The sequence below is a fragment of the Ambystoma mexicanum genome, chromosome 1q (assembly GCF_040938575.1).
Source record: "Ambystoma mexicanum isolate Mex_15411 chromosome 1q, UKY_AmexF1_1, whole genome shotgun sequence".
NCBI classification, from domain to species: Eukaryota; Metazoa; Chordata; class Amphibia; order Caudata; family Ambystomatidae; genus Ambystoma; species Ambystoma mexicanum.
In genome coordinates this window covers 346,986,278-347,006,812 of record NC_090922.1, presented here as the reverse complement: position 1 = coordinate 347,006,812, position 20,535 = coordinate 346,986,278, and the positions used below count along the sequence as shown (strand labels likewise).

Here is a 20,535-nt window from a genome sequence, read left to right as displayed (position 1 = left end):
GATATTTAGGAAGGGAGAGTTAAAGGTAATTTGGCGCCAGGCCCCAGAAGGCCTTGTGGACAATGCAGAGGATTTTGAACTTAATCCTCGCAGCCACAGGGAGCCAGTGTAGCGATTTCAGTCCTGGAGAGATACGGTCCCTGGGCTTGAGGCCAAGGACAAGTCTCGCAGTCCTGTTCTGGATGAGTTGCAGAGGGCGGAGAGTAGAGGCAGGCAGATTTAGATAGAGGCTGTTACAGTAGTCCAGCTTCTAGAGAACCAGGGCTCTGGAGACAGTGAACTTCTGGGGGAAGGAGAGGAAAGGGAGGATACCTCTGAGGAGGTGCAGCTGGTAGTGTGACTTCTTAGAAACGTCAGAAATGTGAGGAGAGTGTGGAGTCTAAGATGGCCCCGAGGTTTTTTGCCTTGCAGGTAGGAGCAGGAAGAGGGCCAAGAGAGGCCGGCCAGAGAGCTGCAGGGAAGGAGGGAGTGGGTGTGCCGATGAGTAGAATCTCAGTCTTACTGGCATTTAGGCAGAGGTCGTTGGCGGCACACCATTCCTGGATAGCAGAAATACAGTCAGAGATAAGGGAAGGAGAAGAGGAGGCCGAGGGTAGCCTGAAAATGAGCTGGGTATCATCCGCATAGCACTGAAAGTTGGGGCAGAGAGCAGCGATGCGGTGGGCGAGAAGTGCCAGATACTGGTTGAACAGCCAGGGAGAGAGGTTAGAACCCTGGGGGACACCACAGGTAGAGAAAAAGACGTCAGACAGGAAAGACCCCAGTTGGACCTGGGAGGGTCGATTTGAGAGGAAAGAGGTCAGCCAAGCCAGAGCCTGACCAGTGATACCCAGGTTATCACAGAGACGGTTGAGCAGGATGGTATGGTTGACAGTATCAAAGGCAGAAGAGAGATCAAGTAAAATGAGAACACATTGAATTTTAGAGTCAAGGTTCGAGAGCAGGTCCTCACGGATGTTCAGGAGAGCAGTTTCCGTGCTTCTGGCAGCTCTGAAGCCAGACTGATGGTCATGGATGCTACCAACAGATTCAGCATGGAGATTGGAGATTCAGCAGGAGGTCTGGCAACCAACTTCTGCTGCTATCCTGGAGGAGCCCTATCTCTCTATTGTTCTTCAGCAGTCCCGCAAGGTAACTGTGGCCCCTGGAGTGGAGGGAACATCCATTCCTGACATCTGCTCGGTACCCTGCGAAGAAGAGCTGTTGGAAGTGTCTCGGACCGTGCTGGGGCTGACCAGCTCCAAGTTCGGGCTATCGTGCTGCCGATGTCGCCATTCTGCTGTGAAGCCTGGAACCTGGGTTATCCTCAGCGTGTACTACAAGACTTACGGAGTCCTAGCGTCAAGGGGACCCGAGATAGGAGGGAAAATCTGACTGCAGTAAGTGAGTCCCTTTGCATCGCTGTGCTGCGGTGACCACCGTCTGAGACAACTTGCCTTAGTCAAGTCCAGTCCTGAAAGAGGGTCCTGCGTCGTGTTTTTCTGCATTCTTCATCTGAGAGTCCTTGCAACAGTGAAAGACACCGCCTGGAAATCAGCTTGAACCTGCAACCCATGCGAATCAAGGACGGAGGCTGACGTTGGGAAAAGCAACCTCTGACCTTCTTCCATTGACCTGCCAAGTCCTGGGAAGAATCGGTGTACGGGGGCCAGGTGGTAAGTTACAGTGGTTCCCACCTGCCCCTAAACTTGCTTTAAAAGTTTTCCTAAATTTTATATAAAGCGTTTGCTATACTTTGTGTAGGGGATTAATGATATCACAAGTATGACACTGCCACAAAAGGTACAATTTGTAAAACCTTTATTAAAGTTTCTGGGTTTGGAAAAACTCCTACTTTGCCCTATAACTAGGATGGGAGTTGTCTCGACCTTCAACTAATAAATAACACAGTCCTAGTTGAGCCCTATTGCTTGTACAAAAATGGGTAAAGGAGAATGTGTATGCAAAGGAAAACGGTTTTCAAATATAAAGACTAAATGTGGCCGAGTCAGCTCTCCTCACCACGCTAGACAGCACGGAGTAAGGCAGTCCCGTAGACGCACTCTGGCTCAGGTTCTTGGCAAAAAAGCAGTTCAAAACCAGGATCGAGGCCCGCCTGGCCTTCCACGTTGAAGTCTCCCTTTCCAGCTTTCAAAACACAGTTCAACACAGTTGCTATGGTCTTGACAGTGTCCAGGCTCAGTCGTGCGTGTAAACGTCAAGACTCTGTAAAGACAATAGCAACTAGAGGAGAGGAATGTGTACTGTGGAACACGAGAGACACAAGATACATGAGGAACACCTCTAATAACAAGCCCTGATTATCATTCCAGGCTGATTAATCACACAAGCCTGCCATACGACAAGAACTATGTCGTCCAAGCCCCTGAAGAGGTGATCATAGTCAACTGTAACAAACCAGTGATTTCCCCTCCTGTCTCTGCCTCGCTCACCACACAAAGAAAAGTAGCATCACAAGGTTTAAAGATTACAAAAACCCGGTATACAACTAATTCCCCGACCTGATGAAGGCCGGGCACCATTAAAGAAGACAACCACAGACTGATGGAGTCTAGCTCATGACATAGAGGCCGAAACGCACTGCGTTGACATGTTGACTTTCGCAGCTTCATCCACTGCCCATTAACATCCCAAAGAGGAGATAGGTTAAGATAAAACCTCAAAATAGACACCAATTTTGAAAGGGTTCAGAAGGAATAATATATGATCAGAGTGGCAATTGACTCAGCCTTTGTTGTGATACATTGTTTGTTTTAAAAAGGTGTATGCATACAGGTATATGTTCCCTGACTTACTTGTGATTTATGTGAAGTGGTGTCTCAAAAATGAGTCACTTTTTTAGATTTTGGTTAATAGGAACCTAATGAAGACAGGTTAATAAAAATGCGTATATCCTGCAGACTCCTAGGATTCTCATGTACTCTGTATTATATATTTTTTGGTTCAAGTAGATGTGTGGTGTCCGCAATTCTCTGCAGTGTTTTTTCTGCATTGGTTTAAAGACTGAGTGAAGTATGTGTTTTGTGCACACAGTGCAGGAGTAGGAGGCAGTTTGTGTTCCCCCCGCCCCTTTCTTTTCTCTACAGACGTCCACAGGACCACTTCGACTCAAAGTTCAACTTTCACCTTTTTACTCTCCCCTTCCCTCTGGGTTGATTTTGATCACTTTGCTTTTACAGTTCTCTAACATGGGGGCCAAGCCTGTGGTACTAATCTTGTCTCGTGAATTGAAAAACTGTAAAGACAAGAAAGAAACGCACACAACCAGTGAGTTGGCAAGCAATATGAAAGACTGATGTGTGTTAAGGAAAAAAGTTGCAACATTATGTTTCACAAGTGAAGGCGCGCGTGTGGATGAGCTGCAAAGAAAGGCAGACCTGTGAATGAACTATGAAATAAGGATAGCTGTGGAACCAGCGATACTGAGTAATGGAGTGGTACAGCGAAAGGAAGTAGCCCACTCGAAAATCTCCTTGAAAGGGTGAAATATTTGTAGCGATAAAGCAAATGAAGGAACAAGTTACTTACCTGTAACTAGTGTTCTCCAGCATGGGTCTGGCATGAATTCACATGCTCATGAATATTCACTGTCGTGCTGGGAAGTCTCTGTAAAGGAAAACAGTTTCACTTTCACTTGCAAACTATTTCTCCTCTAAACCAATCGCTGCACTCTGGGTCATACTGTCCCCAGCCACTGACTGCCTTCTCCCTAAGCCCCTCCTCTGGCAGCCATCCTCGGATTTTTACCGCACGTTCAAGTGTTGGGAGTCCTCGTGTTGTAGCTCTCGAGCTTTTGCTGCGTTTTCGTGCTTTTTCAGGAGATGTTTCTCATTTTTCGGTTAAATAGAGCCTCAAGCTCCACCATTTCTACATCCGATCAACGGGGATCCGTTTCGGAGTTTTCTACGCCCCTCAAGGGTGAAGATTTCGTCGAGTTACGCTTTTGGAGGATTCCAGAAGTTCCGAGGCCTACCCAGGACATGGCCCAGGAGAAAGGAAGCTCGACGCCCGGGAAGCTGTTCAGGACCTGCCCTGGATGCCAGCTTCAGAATGTTTTCAAGGAGGGCGAGCATTCGTTATGCCTCTACTGTCTCCATGAGGACAAGACGCACATGGAGAAGGACTGTGCGGTTTGTGGGAACATGTCGGAGCGGCCCATGAAGGATCGCCACCTCCATCTCGCCAACTGGCTGGAAGGGAAGAGCCCGTCAGGCGAGAAGAAGAAAAAGAAGTCCGAGAGGTCTTCTAAGTCCTGTGAGGGCGCCCCGGCGACGGGGGCCCAACAAAAGGCTAAGCACCGCGAGTCTGCGGGCACCGGGAGCGCCGAACGGTCGGGCTCCTTGGCTGCCAGGCAGGGCGCATCCTCCCTGGCGCCATCAACCACGAGCCAACGCTCTGGCTCGGGTAAGAGGAAGTCCGAGAACCCGGCGAAGCTTCTGGAGAGGCCCCGGTCGATCTCGAAGATTCTGACAGAGGGGGAGTGAGGCTCAGACCCTGCCCCCAAGGTGAAGGCCCCAGGCGTACAGAAGGTGACGATGGCCTTAATTCACCCTGCTAAGACCTCGATTGAGGATTTCGCCGCGGCCATGGCCCAGCCTGTGGAGGCTACACCAGTAGAGGCGACCTCAGGACCCAGAGTCCATTGAGAAGACCCCCACGAAGTCCTCGTTGGAAAAGGTGGGGGAGGGGCTGGTGGCCATCGTGGATACGGACACGACCTCTGAAGAAGAGCTCATCGAAGTCATGGAAGAGGCCCAGCCCATCGGGAGGGATCCCGACGAGGGTGACGACGGGGAGCGACAGTGTCGCCGACGAGGCTCCTCAAGAGCCCTTGCACCCGTAGTTTCTGGCGCCGCAGGACACTTCAGCGGCCATTTTGTCAGCGATTCAGTCCTTCTGCTCGGAGATAAGGACAAGGTTGCCCCTCCCCCCGACGGAGGTACCTGAGCCAGACCCGATGGGGGAACCGGAGCCAGGACCTTCGGAAAGTCCACCGCATAAGAGGAGGACGACGCATCCTACGCCACCTCTCCCACCTCTGCGGCCTGCTCTGCCTTCCCCTGGTCTACTACCCACGAGGATGATACAGGCACGGACACGGCTACGACAGGTACAGATGACGACGGAGGCGACGACAGGACTTGTTCCCCGTCGCCCCCTGCTCGGGCGTCCCCGCCCGACGAGATTGTATCCTTTCATGCCATGATTTCCAGGGCATCCGAGCTCTTCCAGCTCTGCCCAGAAGAGAAGAAGAAAGAAGGGTTCCTTTACCAACGGCGCGAGGCTAAAAGGAAGACGGTCCTCGCCGTACCGCTTCTTGATGACATCTGGGATGAGGGGCTCGCCCTCCTCAAGAACCCTGCCACGGCGCCGGCAAAGAGGGACCAGTACGAGAAGAAGTACCGGGTCCCCGACGCTGTCCCCTTGTGCCTTCGGGCGCAACCTACCCCAGATTCGGTCGTCTCGGCGGCGGCAAAGAAGAAAGCTGGGGGGGCATCGGCCTCGACATCAACTTCCCCGCCGGACGGCAAGGGCAGGAAGCTGGACACGATAGGACGTCGGATCATCTCGTCCGCAGCAACGACTATCAAGGCGGCCAACGTCATGGCTATCGTAGCCCGCTATGACAGGGAGTTGTGGTTTAAAATCGCCCCTCTGTTGGACTTCTTTCCAGACGCCAAAAGGGCTGAGGCCCTTGAAATCCTACAGGCAGGTGAGATTGCTTCAGACCACGCCATCACGGTCGCAACGGACATCGCCGACACCGGTTTCCGTCATTTGGGCAACAGCGTTTGCTTGAGACGACGAGGGTGGCTCAAGGCCACGGATTTCCGCCAGGACGTACAAACCAAGGTTTTGGACATGCCCTTCGACGGGAACAACCTGTTTGGGAAGGCTGTTGATGAGTCCCTTCAGGCCATCAAGACAGACACACAGACTGCCCGGGCACTGGGAGTGCTCCAACGACGACGGCCGTCCTTTCGGAGCTCCGGAGGCAGACAAGGTGCCTCCAAGGGATCCGGCAGTGGCTCCTCCACGTACCGCCAAGCGGCAAGATCTTCGTCCCAGGAAGCCTACAGGGGACGTGGCAAGTCAGGTGGTGCCCGTCGTCGTCGACAGGGAAGTCAAGGAGGCAAGGCGGCCTCCAAACAAGATTGAACCGACCGTGGGGTCGGGCCCCCGCCGAAGCACCCCTGGTGGGAGGCCGGCTGGCGAGGTTCGTAAGCGTGTGGGAGTCCATCTCCACCGACCGTTGGGTGCTGGACGCCCTGGCCCAAGGGCACGCCCTCGAGTTTCAGAAGAAGTGCCCTCGCGTTCCACCCGTGGCCAGGAAGGAAAATCACGTCCCTCAACTACTGTTGGAAGTAAGGGCGATGCTCAAGAAGGGTGCCATTTAGCTCGTCCCAAAGAGGCTTCAGGGCTCCGGAGTTTACTCAAGGTACTTCCTCGTAAAAAAGAAGACAAGAGGATGGCGCCCCATCCTGGACCTGCGACGACTGAACAAGTACATCAAGGCACAGAAGTTCCGTATGGTCACCCTCCAGCACGTGCTGGGACAGCTGGAGTAGGGCGATTTCCTGTCGTCGTTGGACTTGGAGGATGCGTACTTCCACATCCCCATTCTAAAAAGACACTGAAAGTTCCTCAGGTTCGTGGTCCAAGGGCGGCACTACCAGTTCAAGGCCCTCCCGTTCGGATTGAAGTCGGCACCCAGGGTGTTCACCAAGTGCCTTGCACCGGTGGTGGCGCGGCTGCGCCTACAGGGGATCCACGTCTACCCCTACCTGGACGACTGGCTCAACCGGGCAAAGACAAGGGAGCTTGCCGTGGAGCACACTGCAAAAACCGTCCAGCTGCTCACGGACCTGGGATTCTCCATCAACTTTCCAAAATCCCACCTGGTTCCGTCGCAAGTCGCCCTGTTTCTGGGAGCCAAGCTCGACACAGTGGCGCGGCTGGCCTCGCCGTCGGAGGAAAGGACCAGGACCATTCTGGGCAAGGTGCAGCGCCTGCTGGCCACGGACATAGCCAGGGTAAGATCTATCAAGTCCCTCCTCGGGATGATGTCCTCCTGCATTTATCTGGTGCACCTTTGCAGGCTTATGATGCGCCCCTTACAAGAGTTCCTCGACGCCCGCTGGGTCCAGTCGACGGGAAGCTTCAAGGACAGGATCCCTCAACGAGACGTTCCGTCAGGCGATCCGGTGGTGGGGTACCCGCTCCCATCTGTCGGCGGGCACGGACTTTCAGACCCCGGCTCACCAGGTGACGGTGACGACGGACGCCTCCCTGGAAGGTTGGGGAGCGCACTCCGGAGATCTTCACGCAAGAGGCCTTTGGCTCCCGGAGGAGAAATCACTCCACATCAACATCTTGGAGCTCCGCGCAGTGTTCTGGGCCCTCAGGTCCTTTCTTCCGTCCCTCAAGGGCAAGGTGGTGAGGATCTTCACCGACAACACCACCACGATGTTCTACATCCGGAAGCAGGGCGGAACCAGGTCCCCGGCCCTATCCAAGGAAGCCCAGGAGCTGTGGCATTGGGCCGTCACCCAACGGATGTTCCTGGTGCCTCTTCACCTGGCAGGAATAAAAAACACGATCGCCGACTCACTCAGCAGGGAGCTGAGCTCGTGCCACGAGTGGAAACTACGCCAGGATCAAGTGGATCGACTCTTCCGACGATGGGGCGAACCCCAAATCGATCTCTTCGCGATGGCGACGAATTCCAAGTGCCGGAGGTTCGCCAGCAGGTTCCCCCAGCCGAGGAGCATGGGCGATGCTTTCTCGTTCCCTTGGGACGGCCTATTTCTTTATGCGTTCCCTTCGCTGCCGTTGCTGCTCCGGCTCATCAACCAGCTCAAGAGGTCCCGGTGCAGGATGATACTCGTCGCACTGGCGTGGCTGAGGCAGATCTGGTTCCTGGACCTTCTGGACTTGTCAACGTCCACACCAGTCAAGCTGCCGACGGACGCAGACCTTCTCTCCAGAGAAGGAGGCGCCATTCTTCACCACAACCCGGAGTCGCTGAACTTGCAGGCCTGGCACCTGCAGCACTAGAATTTGGAGGGTACGACATCCTGGCCGACTGCAGAGAGGTTCTTGCAAAGGCCAGGGTGTCCTCAACTCTCAAGTGCTACGGACATAAGTGGAAGAGGTTCTCTGTCTGGTGCCGTGCACAGAAGATTAACACTCTGCGGATTACAGCCCCTCAAGTACTGCCGTACCTACTGTCACTGGCCAAAGCTGGACTGGCTCACGCCTCCATCAAAATACATCTGGCTGCAATCTCCCGATATACCAGGACTACGGGACGGGCGTCCTTGTGGTCGCATCGCCTGGTGAAAGAATTCATGAAGGGACTATTCCGATCATTCCCGCCGGTGAAGGCTCCTGCCCCGGCGTGGGAGCTTAATGTGGTGCTGACCAGGCTCATGGGGGCCCCATTCAAGCCTATGCATTCGGCGCCTTTGAAGTTCCTGTCATGGAAGACAGCTTTCCTCGTGGCCATCACCTCCGCACGACGAATGGGAGAGATCCAGGCCCTATCTTGCAAGCCTCCATACTTGACTTTTCATGACACGAGGGTGGTGCTGAGGACACACCCCTCCTTTATGCCCAAGGTGCCGTCGGACTTCCACCTCAACGAGCCCTTGGTGTTGCCAGTTTTCTTCCCGTCGCCTTTGTCGCCGGCCGAGAGGACTTTGCACTCGCTGGATGTAGCTAGAGCGCTGAAGTTCTACGTGGACCGCACGAAGAGTTTTCGGAAGACGTCACCGCTGTTTGTGAACTTTGGGACTGTGAATCAAGGGAAGGCTCTCTCGAAGACTTCCATTTCCAGATGGCTCTCCGGCTGCATCAGGCACTGTCACCGGTTGGCAAACCGACCGCTGCTCGGCCGTCCGAGAACCCATTCGACCAGAGCGATCGCTGCTACCACGGCGTTCCTGTCTGGTGTGCCCTTGCTGGACATCTGCAGGGCTGCGACGTGGAGGTCCATCACAAGATTCTACTGCGTCGATCGGGACTCCAGAGCGGAGTCCAGGGTCGGCCAAGCAGTGCTGCGCAACCTGTTCGCCTAAGGTGAGCCTGATGAGGAGGTAAGAGATGCTTAATGTTGAGTTGTTGTATTGCTTAATGTTGAACCTGTTGCCACCTCCCGTGGTTGTGCATATGTGTACTGCTATGTATTCTCTAATTCATGAGCATGTGAATCCATGCCATACCCCATGCTGGAGAAGGAACAAGTTACTTACCTGTAACTGTTGTTCTCCAGCATGGGTCTGGCATGGATTCACATGCGAACCCTCCCACCTACCCCTCTGGGCTCTTCACTTGGTCATACTGCCACTTTACGTACTACCAAATCTGAGGATGGCTGCCAGAGGCGGGCTTAGGGAGAGGGCAGTCATTGGCTGGGGGCAGTATGACCCAGAGACCAGTGATTGGTTACTACTAAAAAAGAAAGATCAGAAACGAAACTGATACTGATTTTTTCTATACCGAGGATTCCCGGCCTGACGACGGGGAATATTCATGAGCATGTGAATCCATGCCAGACCCATGCTGGAGAACAACAGTTACAGGTAAGTAACTGTTCCTTAGTTTACAGTACCTTAGTTCTGAAGAAATAGGTTCCAGCTGGCTTCTGTTCCAGTTGTAGTATGGCAGACCCTGTTGTTCCTGTGCCTCAGTCATGGGGACAAGAGGGGGGACAACTGGGGACTCCTGCACTACAATCTGAACGTCGGCAGCAATGGGTGAACTTCAGATCAGCAGAACTTTGCGGTTTCAGCTTCTCACAAATAGCACCACCGTGGTTCTCGGATACCTTAAGGACTTTCCTCGCATCTGGGGTCCAGAAGTCTGTTGAGGTGACTCGGCTTGGTCCGTTCTGCTTCAAGGGCTCTAGAGCTCGGGTCCGACTTAAAGACACTCATCCGATTCTGGTGTTCTTCTCCCTTACAATCTGTTCCTGCAGCAGCAATGGAAGTACAGCCAGATTCAAGAGGATTTCCAGATGAATTCATCTTGGGGTCGATTGGTCCCACCAACCCAAGGAGAGACGTCGTCCTTTGCCGGGCTTCTCTAGTCTAGGCGAATTCGGAGCTTCAGCATTGCAGCAGGGCTTCACTAGGCAAACCAACGGTCCAGGAGTTGCAGCTGGTGTCTCTTCCAAGTTCTTCTTCAGATTCCTTCATCCACTGGTCGACTCTGCCTTCCAAGCAAAAGACCTCGCCTTTTATGCAGGTTTCTCCAATTCATTTGCAGCCTAGCTGTCAATCACACAGCAGGGTGGCTGTCCTCCAAGGACAAACAGACAGACGGACGGACGGACGGACAGCCAGCCAATCACCTTTAGGTGCATTTCTGTAACCAAGGGGATTAAGCACGAAGAGTTTAGGGCACCCCCTCACTTCCTGCCCCTGCCAGACACGCTGGAGCCAGAGGCAGGCTTCACTGGTGAATCCCGCCAAAGACAAAACGAAGAAAGTGACCAAACCTGGTTTGGCGCGCAGAGTAAATCTCAAGAAGGACCTTTCCAACAAGAAATTGCGTAAATAGAAGACCGGGCCATTTTGATAAAATGGGCACCCATGGGTTCTTTACTGCAGCTGCAATTGCAGCCCGCAGTAGAAACACACAATGGTAGCAAAAAGTAAACCACTGCCACCAGCCATTAATTGTAGAAAGGGTAGCCTAAAACTCTTACATAAGAAACTAGACAAATGGGATACTGAGTAACCCCTCCAGAAACCTATTGTAAGATAGTGTGTGCTGGGTGTAGAAAATTACAAATGTAAGTAAAGTCAATCTCACGTTACTGCTCTTCCTAACAGTAGTTATCCAAGAGAAAGTATTTAAACTTTGCGGGGAGTCTGGAAGACTTCCCTGTGCCACTGCACTGAAGGTGCTGTGTGACACAATGTAAAAAGATGATGCCTATGAAGTTTGTCAGACTACAAAACCAAAAGAAACACAAGAGTTCAAATTAAACAATTGCATGAGAGAGTAGGTAAAAAGTGCTCGTTCTCTCCAGGATAGAAATTAAAAGTCCTAATGTCCGGCAAAAAGAGCTTGGGGTCTCTGAGGTAGAAGGGAATTAGCACTTTTCTGAGAATTCTCCCTAACAGACACACTGGAGTGGAGCCAGAGGCGGGTTTCAGTACTGAAGCCACCAAAGGCAAACCGAACAAAGGGCGCAAGCCTGGCTTTGGCGCGCCGAGTAAAACACAAGAAAGACCTCACAACCAGAAAATGGCAAAAAAAGACGACCAGGGCCATTTTGACAAAATGGTCACCCATGGGTTCTATACTGCAGCTGAGGATTCAGCCTGCGTTAGAAAAGCACAATGGTAGGAAAATTAAACCACTGCCACCAGCCATTTAAAGTAGTGAGGGTAACATAAAAAATGTTACATGACTAAGTAGGAATAGGGGCTACTAGCTAACCCCCCAGCACTCCACATAATATGGGGTGTGTTTGACCTACAAAGAGAAAAGGTAAGTAAAGTCTTCTGTCTTTCTTTCCATTATCTATCAACCACTTTCTCTCTCTTTCAATAGTTGATTGACTTGCTTTCAATCTGTTTGTGTAAGTGACTGTCGGGCTGTATTACTTGCTTGCAGCTTCACCCATCTGGCTGCCACAGTTTTATCATGTGTCAGTTCTTTCGTCGTCAATCTTGTTGGGATTACCGGTAGGACCTGTGGAGAATATCCAGGTCCACTGTGCAGATTTACTGATATTCACCGAGAGGGCCTTCTTTCAGTGAAGAAAGCATCTTTTTTGTGCCTCTATACTTTTGACTCATGATTTTCTGTGTCTGTAAAATTGTGTATGTTTTCCTAGCACAACGTTCAGGTAATACTGTCTGGCCACATTGCAGTAATGGTATCAATAATGACTGGCCAGATGGTGTTGGCTTTGAAATAGTTCGTCCTTCCCAGTGCTCTTGTAAAACAATTCACTTTATACATTCTTCTTTCATTTTTTGTATTCGCTTTTCATTTTTCTTAAACACAAGATTCCTCCATCCACCCCCATCACCCTCACCCTCCACCTCCCCCTCCCCCTTACAAGAACCAGATGAGCTGTACTCGTGAGCTAGGTGAATCGGCCTATACAGAAGCCTACTTATATTACATAATAGCTAGTATTTTTAACCTTTGTGGCCACAATGGCAACCTATAATCATTGTGTAGCAAAGACAAAACAGGGCCCCATTCTTGTCTGAACGCTGATTTGTTCCCCTTGAAGGAAGTCTGTGACCCATTCCAATGCAACAAAATTCCAAACTTTTCTTGTCCAGTCATGTTCGGTTGGAGCTTATTTCTGTCTCCATTTCTGCGCCAACACTTATAGTGCCACAGTTCTCCAGCATGGGGTCTGGCATGGATTCACATGCTCATGAATATTCCCCGTCGTCAGGCTGGGAATCCTCGGTAAAGAAAAAACCAGTATCAGTTTCGTTTCTGATCTGTCTTTCGTAGTAATAACCAATCACTGGTCTCTGCGTCATACTGACCACAGCCAATGACTGCCCTCTACCTAAGCACCGCCTCTGGCAGCCATCTTCAGATTTTTACCGCACGTTCATGTGTTGGGATCCTCGTGCTATTGCTCTCGAGCGTTAGTGCTATTTTTCGCGCTTTTTCACAAAAAACTTCGATTCTTTCGGTCAAAAGAGCCTCAAGCTCCACCGATCCTACATCCGATCAACGGGGACCCGTGTCGGATTCATCTGTGCCCCTCAAGGGTGAAGATTTAGTCGAGCTACGCTTCGGAGGACTCCAGAAGCTTCTCAGGCCCGGTCTCGGAGATGGCCCAGGAGAAGGGAAGCTCGACGCCCGGAAAGCTGTTCAGGGTCTGCCCTGGATGCCAGCTGCAGAACGTCTTCAAGGAGGACGAACACTCTTTCTGCCTTTACTGCCTTCATGAGGACAAGACGCACGTGGAGAAGGACTGTGCGTTTTGCGGCAACATGTCGGAACGGACCATGAAGGACCGCCATCAACGTCTCGCCAACTGGCTGGAGGGTAAGAGCCCGTCTGGCGAGAAGAAGAAGAAATCCGAGCGGTCTTCTAAGACCTTTGAGGGCGCCCCGGCGACGGGGGCCCAACATAAGGCCAAGCACCGCGAGTCCGCTGGCACCGGGAGCGCCGAACGGTCGGGCTCTACGGGCGCCAGGCAGGGCGCACCCTCCCCGGCACCATCAACCACGAGCCAACGCTCTGGGTCGGGTAAGAGGAAGGCCGAGCACCCGGCGAAGCTCCTGGAGAGGCCCCGGTCGAGCTCTAAGGCAGAGGAGGAGCGTGGCAGTGCCCCCTCCCTCAAGGATAAGGCGGTGAGCGCACCTAAGGTGGTGAAGGCCTTGATCCATCCGACCAAGCCCTCTATCGAAACGGTCGCGGCGGCCCTGGCTCAGCCTGTGGTGGCTACACCAGTGGTGACGACCTCAGGGCCCAGAATCTCCCTGCCTCCGCGGAGGGAGTCTTCCTTTGTGCCCATCGATAGGACCCCCGTGAAACCCTCCGTGGGGAAGAAGAAGGGGGGGCAGGGCGTCGTCGTAGATTCGGCCTCAACCTCAGAAGAGGAGCTGATCGAGGTCTTAAGCCACGGCCTAGGCGTGGAAGAAGGCCAGCCCGTCGGAATGGACCCCGACGCAGGTGACGACGACGACATCGTCGAGGATACCGACGGGGCCCCTGCTCGCCCGTCGGATTCCCCTCTGCCAGCGCCGCAAGACAACTCGGCGGCCATTTTGTTGGCCATACAGTCCTTATGCTCCGAGATAAGGGCGAGGCTACCGTTACCGACGGAGGAACCTCTCCCGTCGGGGGATCCAGAACCGGGACCTTCTGGTGTTCCCCCTACCAAGAAAAGAAGGATCCATCCACCACCTCCTTTTCAACCGTCGCGCCCCGTCCAGCCCTCCTCCCCGTCCACCCGAGGGGATGATACGGGGACTGACACGGCAGCGACGGGTACGGACGACGAGGCATACGACGAGGATTTTCCGTCGTCGCCTCCCACCAGGGCTTCTCCGCCCGACGAGATCGGATCTTTCCACTCCATGATCTCCAGGGCTTCCGAGCTTTTCCAACTCTGCCCTGAGGAGAAGAAAAAGGAAGGCTTCCTTTATCAGCGGCGCGAGGCCAAGAGGAAGACGGTCCTCGCAGTGCCTCTGTTGGACGACATTTGGGATGAGGGCCTTTCCCTCCTCAAGAACCCTTCCACGACGCCAGCTAGAAGAGACCGGTACGAGAAAAAGTACCGGGTCCCGGACACGGCCCCCCTATGCCTCCGGGCGCAGCCTACCCCGGACTCCGTCGTCTCCGCGGCAGCCAGGAAGAAAGCGGGGGGGGGGTGCGGCCTCCACATCGACTTCCCCGCCGGACGGCGAGGGAAAGAAATTGGATGCTATGGGACGTAGAGGCAGCGACGACGATTAAAGCGGCCAACGCCTTGGCTATCGTGGCCCGCTACGACAGGGAGCTCTGGTACAAGATAGCTCCCCTGCTGGATTTTCTGCCGGACGACAAGAGGGCGGAGGCCCTGGAGATCCTGCAGGAAGGTGAGGTGGCCTCGGACCACGCCATCACCGTGGCGACAGACATCGCCGACACTGGGTTCCGCCAGCTGGGCAACGGCGTTTGCCTTCGACGTCGTGGATGGCTCAAAGCTACGGACTTTCTGCAGGACGTCCAGACCAGAGTCCTGGACATGCCCTTCGACGGGAACAACCTGTTTGGGAAGACAGTGGACGATTCCCTTCAGGCCATCAAGGCGGATACTGAGACGGCCAGGGCCCTTGGAGTCCTGCAGCAACGACGAACGCCCTTTCGGAGCGGCGGAGGCAAGGGCGCCTCCAAAGGTTCCGGCGGCGGTTTCGCTTCCTACCGTCAAGCGGCCCGCTCGTCGTCGCAAGAGGCCTACAGAGGACGAGGCAAGTCTAGCGGACCCCGCCGTCGTCGCCAAGGAGGTCAAGGCGGCAAGGCCGCGTCCAAGCAGGATTGAACCGGCCGTGGGGTCGGGCCCCCACCAAAGCACCCCGGTGGGAGGCCGGCTGGCGGGCTTCGTCAGCGTGTGGGAGTCCATCTCCACCGACCGTTGGGTGCTGGACGCCCTGGCCCGGGGCCACGCGCTCGAGTTTCAAAGAAGGTGCCCGCGCGTCCCCCCCGTGGCCAGGAAAGAACTTCACGTCCCTCAACTTCTCCTGGAGGTAAAGGCGATGCTCAGAAAGGGCGCCATCGAACTCGTCCCAAAGAGGCTTCGGGGCTCCGGAGTCTACTCGCGATACTTCCTCGTGAAGAAGAAGACGGGAGGATGGCGCCCCATCCTAGACCTGCGACGTCTGAACAAGTTCATCAAGGCGCAGAAGTTCCGGATGGTCACCCTCCAGCACGTCCTGGGTCAGCTGGAGGAAGGAGACTTCCTATCGTCGTTGGATTTGGAGGATGCCTACTTCCACATTCCCATCCTAAAGGGGCACCGAAAATTCCTCAGATTCGTGGTCCAAGGGCGTCATTACCAGTTCAAAGCCCTTCCCTTCGGACTACGGTCGGCACCCAGGTCATTCACCAAGTGCCTCGGTGGCGGCGCAGCTGCGCCGCGAGGGGATTCACGTCTACCCCTACCTGGACGACTGGCTCATCCGCGCCAAGACGAGGGAGCTCGCCGTGGTCCACACGGCAAGGACCGTCCAACTCCTCACGGACCTGGGATTCTCCGTGAACTACGCCAAATCCCACCTGGTGCCCGCGCAAGTCGCACTGTTTCTGGGAGCGAGGCTCGACACAGTGTCCCTTCTGGCCTCCCCGTCGGAGGAGAGGACCAGGACCATCTTGGGCAAGGTGCAACGGATGTTGGTGGCCGACGCGGCCAAGGTGAGGTCCATCAAGTCCCTCCTCGGGATGATGTCTTCCTGCATCTACCTCATTCCCATGTGCAGGCTCCGGATGCGCCCGTTGCAAGAATTCCTGGATGCGCGCTGGATCCAGACGACGGGCAGCTTCGAGGAAAGGATCAAGCTCGACGAGAGTTTCCGGCGAGCGATACGGTGGTGGGGCACCCGCGCGCATCTGACGGCGGGCATGGACTTCCAGACCCCAGCCCACCAGGAGACTGTGACCACGGATGCCTCCCTGGAAGGGTGGGGAGCGCACACCGAAAATCTGCACGCAAGAGGACTCTGGCTCCCGACGGAGAAGTCCCTGCATATCAACGTCCTGGAGCTCCGTGCAGTGTTTTGGGCCCTCAGGTCCTTCCTTCCGTCCCTCAAGGGCAAGGTGGTGAGGATCTTCACCGACAACACCACCACCATGTTTTACATCGGGAAACAGGGCGGAACCAGGTCCCCAGCGCTGTCCAAGGAGGCGCAGGACCTGTGGCATTGGGCCGTCGCCCAAGGGATTTTTCTGGTGCCGTTTCATCTGGCAGGGATAAAAAACACCATCGCCGACTCACTCAGCAGGGAGCTGCGCTCGTGCCACGAGTGGGAACTACGGCAGGATCTGGTGGATCGCCTCTTCCGACGGTGGGGCACACCCCAGATCGACCTGTTCGCGACGGCGACGAACACCAAGTGCCGGAGGTTCGCCAGCAGGTTTCCCCAGACGAGGAGCATGGGCGATGCTTTCTCGTTCCCCTGGGAGGGCCTGTTCCTCTACGCGTTCCCTCCCTTGCCTCTGCTAATCCGGCTCGTCAACCAGCTCAAGAGGTCACGGTGCAGGATGATCCTCGTCGCACCTGCGTGGCCGAGGCAGATATGGTTCCCGGACCTTCTGGACTTGTCAGCGTCCCCGCCGATCAAGCTGCCGGCGGACGCGGATCTACTCTCCAGGGAAGGAGGCGCCATCCTCCACCACGACCCGAAGTCGCTGAACTTGCAGGCCTGGCTCCTGCAGCGCTAGAGTTTGGAGGATACGACATACCGGCCGATTGCAGAGAGGTTCTTGCAAAGGCCAGGGCGTCCTCGACTCTTTAATGCTACGGACACAAATGGAAGAGGTTCTCTGTCTGGTGCCACGCACAGAAGATTAACCCTCTACGGATTACGGCTCCCCAAGTACTGCCGTACCTGCTGACGCTGGCCTGGCACACGCGTCCATCAAGATTCATCTTGCTGCGATCTCCCGATACACCAGAACCACGGGGCGGACGTCCTTGTGGTCTCATCGTCTGGTGAAAGAGTTCATGAAGGGACTGTTCGGATCGTTCCCGCCGGTGAAGGCTCCGGCCCCGGCGTGGGAGCTCAACGTGGTGCTGACCAAGCTCATGGGACCTCCGTTCGAGCCTCTGCACTCGGCCCTTTTGAAGTTTCTATCGTGGAAAACAGCTTTTCTTGTGGCCATCACCTCCGCACGACGAGTGGGAGAGATCCAGGCCCTTTCCTGCAAGGCCCAGTACTTGACTTTCCACGACACGAGGGTAGTGCTCAGGACGCACCCCTCCTTCATGCCCAAGGTACCGTCGGACTTCCATCTCAACGAACCCTTGGTGTTACCTGTGTTCTTCCCGTCGCCTTCGTCGCCGGCTGAGAGGACTTTGCACTCGCTGGATGTAGCTAGAGCGCTGAAGTTCTACGTGGACCGCACGAAGGGTTTTCGGAAGACGTCACAACTCTTTGTGAACTTTGGACCTGTCAATCAGGGGAAGGCTCTCTCGAAGGCTTCCATCTCCAGATGGCTCTCCGGCTGTATCATGTGCTGTCACCGGTTGGCAAACCGACCGCTGCCTGGCCGTCCGAGAGCCCATTCCACCAGAGCGATCGCAGCTACCACGGCGTTCCTATCTGGTGTGCCCCTGCTGGACATATGCAGGGCTGCTACGTGGAGGTCGACGCACACCTTCACGAAATTCTACTGCGTCGACCGGGATTCCAGGGAGGAGTCCAGGGTCGGCCAAGCAGTGCTGCGCAACCTGTTCGCCTGAGGTGAGCCTGGTGAGGAGGTAAGATGCTTAATGTTGAGTTGATGTGATGCTTAATGTTGAGCCTTTGCCACCTCCCGTGGTTGTGCATGTGTGTACTGCTATGTATTCTTTATTCATGAGCATGTGAATCCATGCCAGACCCCATGCTGGAGAAGGAACAAGTTACTTACCTGTAACTGTTGTTCTCCAGCATGGGTCTGGCATGGATTCACATGCGAACCCTCCCGCCTACCCCTCTGCGGCTCTTCACTTGGTCATACTGCCACTTCACGTGCTTCCAAATCTGAAGATGGCTGCCAGAGGCGGTGCTTAGGTAGAGGGCAGTCATTGGCTGTGGTCAGTATGACGCAGAGACCAGTGATTGGTTATTACTACGAAAGACAGATCAGAAACGAAACTGATACTGGTTTTTTCTTTACCGAGGATTCCCAGCCTGACGACGGGGAATATTCATGAGCATGTGAATCCATGCCGACCCATGCTGGAGAACAACAGTTACAGGTAAGTAACTTGTTCCTTATCAACACTATATAGGCTTTACATTGTGATTTGTAATTTAGTCTATTTTCTGGATCCCATAGCCCCAACAAACATTCATTCTTCCCAAACTTCTGCTTTATGTCAAACATCTCTATCAATATCTGCCCGATGAGATTGAATCCCGGGACAATTTCACCAAATATGAGCCCAATCTCTTCTGTCAGTGTAGCCCCTCCAACAGTGAGGTGAATCATTAGGGAACATCTTATGTAAGGTGTCTGTGATGCAGTGCTAATGAACCATTATCTTTTACCACATTTCCCGAAGCGTATGGCTCTGATTAGCTTTGCTATCTATCTCCATAGGTGATCCCAACAATCTTGCGGTTTAGTATGGCCCAAAGTCGCCCACCATTTATTCATATAGGACCACAGGACTTGTGGGGTGTTTTTCGTAAATATTTTGTAGAAAGATGACATAAAATGTTTTGCTCCAGTTTGGGAAATTATGTATTTTTCAAACTGGGCGAGTGGTCGACTTGCAGCTGATTTATAATGTTGTAATTGATACTACCGGAGCCTCTCCTCCTCACCAACCCCAAATATCCCTTTACATAGCTCAAAGGATTTTACCTCCTGACCCAACATCATATCTCTAATCTTTCGTGTGTTATATTGAGACAGGTTCACATGGTAGGAGGTGGCTGTCAGGGGGACGTGATAATTCCATCAGGAGGGACGCAGTGTTCTTCCCTTTCATGTGAAGAAGACCCTATCATTTCAGAGTTCCTGTTGGCATGTTGCCCCTTTTCAAACCCTCCAGTTGTAAAAAAAAAAAAAAAAGAACCCTTAACACCCATAAAACACATGTAACATCTCCTTTTTATGAAGGTTGTAATTTAAACAAAATGTAAAGCAATGCAACTTAAAAAGGTTTTTAAAACTTAATTGGATTCCAACTCTCATAAAGCCTCAAGTACTGAGATGACGAAAAGGAGTAAGGAGTCAATGTGGAATGAAAGTAATATCAAGTTAAATGTGCAGACTAGTTGTCATCCTAACAATAAGCTGTGCAGGATATTTGAACCTGAGGGACACCTGCAATTAAGGAGAGGAGATCTGCAGAGCAAGTGAAGTGTGACGTAGACCCAACATCAGAAGCAGACATACAGAGACAAGCTGTGCTGAAAGAGCCAGCTGCTTGCAGGCAATCGCCTGGAAGCATACTTTGCCAGAGGAACGAAAGTCTGGTGAAAGTGCAGTGGGTGCTTTGGAGAAACTGCTGGAAGACAGACAGCCGCTGCGAGGCTGTATGAGACACATTCCTGCGGTGCTGCCTCAGTTCCACCTGCAAGTGGTTGTGAAGCCGACACGAGAACCGAACAATAGTGTGATGGGTTTCGCACTCTGACCCCTTCTTCCTTCCCAATTTCCACTCTCTCCTCACCTGAGCTACTGGAGTAGTCTGCGTCTTGCAGGTTCCTCCGGGTCAGGTAGTCTTTCTTTTTTAAGGTGAACTTGCTTGTCACGGAGAGAAGCCACAGTGACCACTGATAGACAGCCGTCCCGGGACTCCCCTTCCGAGAGCAAGCCGGAAGAAGGGAAAACTCAAACAGGGAGAAAAAATCCTTCGTAGCGTGTAGCCTCCAAAATATTCCGGTAATCCAGGTGTGGGGATTGGCTGGAGGGTCGTGCCGTAGATGGATCAGAAGAATCCTTGCAGGCAGGGAAAATCCAGTGATGTCAAAATACGAAGAAACAGCTGGCCACCAGGGAACAGGGGAGCACTGCCTTGGGATGAAATGCTGCAAGGTAAGGGAAACGAAGAGGGAGAAGAGAAAGAGAAAGCGGGCAGAGCCGTGTCCAGGAGGGACGCGACCGAGGGAGAAAAAGATGAAAAGGCACAGGCCGTCAAAGCGGCGGCAGCAGAAAAGGGAGGAAAAAGAACAGGTTCGCGTGGAGCACGAAACCAGAAATGCACAAACACCAGGCCACTGAATCCGAAAGACATAGCGGAGGTTCAGCAGTGTACAAAGAACGGAGCGAGGGAACCCGGGAAAACAAGGAAGCATCCAAGTGGGTTGCAACACAGTGACTGCCGGGGGGGAGGAGGAATATAAC

The 20,535-nt window shown here is 53.6% G+C and overlaps 1 protein-coding gene across 6 annotated transcripts in view; it reads left to right on the top strand.

Annotated features, from left to right (window-relative positions):
• GARRE1 (granule associated Rac and RHOG effector 1) overlaps positions 1-20,535 on the top strand; it is a 1,148,859-nt gene that overhangs the window by 1,055,428 nt on the left and 72,896 nt on the right. The gene's annotated exons all lie outside the window — the stretch shown is intronic.